The 6,000-nt window shown below is 38.5% G+C and overlaps 1 pseudogene; it reads right to left on the bottom strand.

Annotated features, from left to right (window-relative positions):
* Positions 1–3,254: 3,254 nt before the first annotated feature.
* On the bottom strand, positions 3,255–5,384 carry LOC129236245 (probable ATP-dependent RNA helicase DDX43; annotated as a pseudogene).
* Positions 5,385–6,000: the final 616 nt, after the last annotated feature.

Below are 6,000 nucleotides of genomic sequence, written 5' to 3'. Positions count from 1 at the left end.
CATATGTTCACCGTGGTTACGAGTTAGACGATCCATTCGATCAGTCCAATAAATCGATTGTTAAGCGCGCTGTACGGTAAGTTGGGCTATCTTGTTGGAACCAAATGCCGTTGATGGTTAGCTTATTAATTTATTAATACAAACATTCAGTCAGTATAGCACGATAGCTCTTGCCATTTACCGTAAGGGCAGCTCCTTTGATTTTCTTGATTTTGAAAGAAATAAAGACCGATGATTCCCCCACGGTGTAAGCCGCACGTAAAATAGAGGCGGTACTCTATGAACTTCGGGGGCAGATTAAATTTTTTCAAAGTAAATTTCCATAATTTGGAAGTGTTGTTCTTGCGTTAAATGGTTCATGACGACTTACCAAATCTTAAGGAACAAAACTGTCAGGACAGTTTGCCATTCTCAGCTGTCAAGCCGTGGTTATCGATATCGATAGTTCTCATGTAGCTAAAAAACCCCCGATATATTCTACCAGTTAAATCAAAGTGGATTTACATACGCTATTTTTTACATAATTTTTGTTCCCTGTTCGTTTTTAAATGAAATAAGTTGATACAATTGTTTGTTATGACCCCAAGGATTCGTACTTTTCTTCACATACTCTCTATGGGGTTTTAATAGTCCTCGTCCGCCTCGAACTACCGTTTTCACCGCTGGGTTCAGCAGCGTGGTCACAGAAATGCACTTCTCGCTTCTGCTCTTGCATAATACAATTTTGTTCATCGCCCGCTGCATTGCCAGGGGTGTATCCGCGCTATGTCCGAAGTGCTTCTAGGAGGCAGAGAGTACGATTTACACCTCTATGTCCCTCGAGTGATTGAGAACCGGAAAAGAGAGACTATCGATGGTTTTGCAGTTCCTCATTACTGGTGACGTTAAATATCGAGGTGTGAAAACCAATAAACTATAATAAATAACTACAATATTTCTGCCGCTATTATTCCACCTGCATGACAAACTCAGTGTTTGCACTTAAGGGGGTTGAAATATATCAACCCGATTTTGATTTTCCTTCCTCCTAAAATGAATAAAATTCCTAGGGAATTTTTACTATTTTCCCTTTCCTTTTATCACAAGCGAACTTTGAGTAAAAGGGATGTATCACGAATGTAAAAAAGAGGAGAATGTGACGGCTTTTTCAAACGAATTTTTCTCCAGTGAAGTGGCGTGTGTGTGTGAGCAGGCAAAAAAAGGTTACACCTTTCAAGGAATAAAATGCTAAACCTTTATTCCTAGGTCAAAAACTTATAACAAGGATCAACTAGAGTTACTTATGAACATAATGCAGAGTAATTCTGGAATCTTGATAAAATTTTATAAATACAGCAATGAGGAGGTTGGCGGGAGACTAAGAATTGAAAATGCATTTAATCTACTTAGTAGTGCCATAAATTCTGTGACAACTTTTGCAGTGCATATGACGAGATCAAATTCGCAGAAAATAGTTCCGTTATTTTTGCTTTTGTTCGTTTACATTGTCTACTCATAAATTATGCTCAGTTTCGTGGCAAATTTTGCTTGTTAACAATGGAGTGGGAGCTAAGGAAAATCGCATTGCAGTGATCGCATTACAAAAGTGTTGTAAAAGTGCAAGTAAGATTAACGAATTGCTGAAAAAGGTTATTATTTCAAGAATGTTTGTTTACCGCACGATCAATTGTTTTCCCCAAATGTCGAAAGTGACAGAGAGAAATAGTAGTGGTCGTCCTCGAGTGGTTCGAACCAGTGCAGCCATAAAAGTCGTTCGAGAAAGAGTTCGCAGAAATCCCCTTAGAAAGCGAAAAATCATGTCCAGAAAATTGAAGTATCGACCAGATCCATGACAAGACTAATTACAGATTATCTTCAGATGAAAGCCTTCCGGCGCTCAACTGGTCATCTTTTGACAACGCGCTTGAAGAAAATTATACTCGACAGATGCAAGCAACTTCTTTGGTGGCATACGGTTAACGGTTTGGTTTGATGCGGAGTGTCTTGTAAAGGTGTTACTCTCTTCATTTCGGTGAAAATGGGCTTAGGACCGGGGCTAAAACGTACCAGGAAGATGTATTAGAAGACGTAGTGAAGCATTTGAGCAGTACTCTCTTCAATGGAGAGCGTTGGTTCTACCAGCAAGATTCCGCTCCAACCCATAAGGCAAAAACCACCAGGCACTGGAAAAAAAAACAATATTCCTGGTTTCATAGCCGCAGAAAATTGCCCGTTTCGACATCCAGATTTGAATCCATTGGACTACAGTTTGTCGTCAGAATTGGAGAACATGGCCTGTCGAAGACCTCACAGAACTTTGGCGAGTCTAAAACAATTTTTGGTTCAAGTAGCGGTTTTTTATCAAAAACTATTATTTAATTTATTTATTTTTGTTTTTGTTGATACCTTTCTTTTCCAAAACACATTTTCACTTTGAAGGTCGTTTCTGATAAGAAAATGAGGAAAAATACCTCAATACCTGTTTTCGATGACACCACTTCTATCGTTTCATGCTCACAGCGAGTTTCGAGCACGAGCCCTGCCGAATGATAATCACACACAAGTCCATTCGGTTGCGGGAGCGCAGTATTCTTTTTTTTTCTAATTTATTGTTTTTACTTAATTTATTATTTCTATAAGATAGGATCGGGAAAATTTTAGAATTACTCTGATTTCCGCAGATCTGAGGTCCTCCAGTTCATTAAAAATTGTCTAAAATAGTACACCTTTGTGTGGATAGAGCAGAACAGAGGCAGAGAGGGGACGCTACAGTGCTTTGAGTCATCTGTGTATACATGGATGGACTCGCCCTGCCTTACATCGTCCCGTTCCCACTCTTTCCTTGAGGGTACGAGGGTCATGAATGTTGTAATGGCTATTTTAGGTGGGAGTGCATAGTTCACAAGTCCGGTAAGCTCCGAAATGCCACCTAGGATTTAGCCCGTGCTTGACAACTTACTTAAAGTATTCAGCCTTATTGACTGCAGAGATACCGGAAGGAAGTTTAATGTCGCATAAAATGCTTTCGATGGTGTGGTTGACATTGCGCCGGTTATCAGAACAGATGTGAGCCTTTGAACCTTGTCAACTCTTTTAACCCATTTGTTTAAGTAAAGCCATATTTTGAGCGAATCGCAAGCGCAAATTTTGACAACTACGAGTATTATAAATGCCAGTAGCATAATAGAACCTGCCTCTATAACTGGTTTGCATTTTGCAATGTTTTGCTGCGCTTTATTCCATGCCATTGCTTCCACTATAACCAACGTTTTACATTAGCCAAGAAAAATCAGTGTGTTGAGGATCTTAATCTTACTGCTGTCGGACCTAGGAAATAAAAAATAAGGATTGCCTAAAGATACTTATTAAATAAACCAAGTATTATACCTCATACGAATTGTAAATTTAATTCATATCCAATATTTTCGGCATTCCGATCAGAAAGTCTCAAAATGCAAGAAATGTTATATTGGGATGATCATACAAAAGTTAGGAAAGTATTAAGTGGCCATAAAAATCTACTTCAAAATGGCTTTTTCATATATTCCCTCGTTGAGCATTCTGACGTTTCTGAAGGGTTTTTAAATCACAATAAGCTTCTACTGCAACCGAGTATAGTGAGATATTTTATATGAGGGATTCCAATAAGGAAGGAGGCTCTACCCATCTTCCCACAGATGCAGAGCGCAACGCATGTATGTATCTATGGAATCATGGTAAACATTTGGTATCTAAGTGAGTGACGCCATTTCTAGTTTGGTAAGAGATACATAACATTTCAATGGAACTTATGTTAAACCGTTTTTCAATTCATCTCCACCTAAACAGATACTCTAACAAGCACTGGGGTACTGGAAATCCGCACAAGCCCATCAAGAAAAACTATGCATTCTTATGTGTGGCTGCTATCTTGCTCTAGTCCTATTAGTTGTTTGCTGTTTTCTCTCAGAGAAATACTATAAACTTTGTTGCTATTATGATTTTTTCTTAATAGCTTAAGATTTGTTATGCAAATATAAATGGAATTTTTTGACATTTTTTTGTACGCAATTCAAGTAACTTTTATATTATTTAAATAAATAATTTGTAAATTAATTCACATTTACATATCTCTATGAATACACAAAAATTTTATTTTCGATTTTTATTTTCTAATTCGATAGTGGAAATTTAATAATAATTACGATGTCCTCGGCCTCCATTTCCTCCGCGATTGCTTCCACCTCGTTTTGGAGCAACATGCCATGTACCGAAGCTCACTTGGTACTTCCCCACCAGCTTCTTCCAAGATGCTTATGAGCTCCTTAGCAACTCTGGACTAGTTGGGAGTTATAAAATTAACCGATGTTCCGGTACGGCCAGCGCGACCAGTACGTCCAACCCGATGTACATATTCCTCAATATTGCGAGGAAAATCATAATTCACAACATGCCTAAACATATAATTTAAAGAAACACATAAATACTCGTAGTAGTACTACAAACGTAAAGCACAATCATACTAACGTGATATCATCTATATCCAGACCTCTGGAAGCGACATCGGTTGCTATTACCAACTTGATGTATCCCGTCGTTATGTCGTCCATAGCTTATTCTCGATCGGCCTAAAAAGGTAATTTACAAAATTAGAAAAAATCACTGCAGTTATAACATCAAACATAAATACCTGATCCCTAGAGCCATGTATAGCAATGCATAACACACCCTCCAACAACAAATCACTAGATATATATGTCGTCGGCGCATACTCTGGTTCCACAAAACACGATCGCTTTGTCCTTCGGACCCATGTTATTGAGGAATTCTTTAATCTGTAGTCGATTTGATTAATTTAATTCTTATTACATAACAAATAGTAAAACTTACCGCGGCATATTTCTCCGATTCGTCCATTACCAACACTATTTGCTTCACGGTATGCGTCGCGGCCAAATCTAGGGACCCTAGACATACTTGTATAGGATTACTCATATAACTTAACAAGGTGTCTCACTCCCGGAGGCCATGTAGCACTCGTCATGACAGTTTGCCTATCAGGGCGAATATCCAATAAAATTTTTCGTGTTTGCGGTTCAAATCCCATATCTAATGTGCGATCAGCTTCGTCTAAAACCAAATAGGTTACACTAGACACATTGATGACTTTGGCTTCAATCAAATCATTCAGGCGCCCTGGAGTACAAATTATAATTTCCACACCTTCTTGAACTCTCCTTATTTGTTCGCTTCGGTCCCCTCCGCCGTATATACAGACTCTGAAATTATTAACATCAGATTAAATTGGACTCCATTAGTCTGAACCTTAGTGCTTACGCCTTCATGCCTCGAAACGAGTATTTGGTGACCTCCTTTTCAATTTGTAGAGCGAGTTCTCGTGTCGGAGCAAGCACCAATACGTGACATAAATAGGGTAGATAGGCAGGTCACATGCATCGCGGATATTGCTTTGATATCGAATTTTACAAAAGATAAGAAAACAAAAACATTTTGGGTTTCGAACATCAGCCAAAGGAACGGGTAGCAACGATCACATTTCTGTTAATGGTGGTTAACCGTGCCAATCGATTATTCGACGAGGAGAGACATTTCGGTGAGGAATTTCTTAAAATTGCGGATGAGTGTGAGCGATTGCCGAATACAAAGAATAGAAAAAACGTTTCGTTCAAAATGGTTGCTTCAATAATATTTCCGGTAAGAACTTGACCAAACGTGAGTGGTGGCATTATCTAGGTGATTTTAGATTAGGAATCGAAGATTATGTGGTGGCATTTCTGGGATATCAACTGAATTGATTAGAAAGAAATCAGTATGACTGGTCTATACGACTGTTGTCAACATCAGCATTTTTCGTTCACGTTCACTGAGGCAATTTAATATCAAGTTATTTTTCAGTATATCCGAGGAAACACCCTCAATCAAATAATCCTAGACAGAGCGGAAATTCTTTGACAATGTGATGCATTATGTGCTTAGATGAGACCCGATTTTTTCATTGCCAACATGCAACAATTGATCAGG

This window comes from Anastrepha obliqua, chromosome 1 (assembly GCF_027943255.1).
Source record: "Anastrepha obliqua isolate idAnaObli1 chromosome 1, idAnaObli1_1.0, whole genome shotgun sequence".
Taxonomy (NCBI): Eukaryota; Metazoa; Arthropoda; class Insecta; order Diptera; family Tephritidae; genus Anastrepha; species Anastrepha obliqua.
This window is presented reverse-complemented; position numbering and strand designations above follow the sequence as displayed.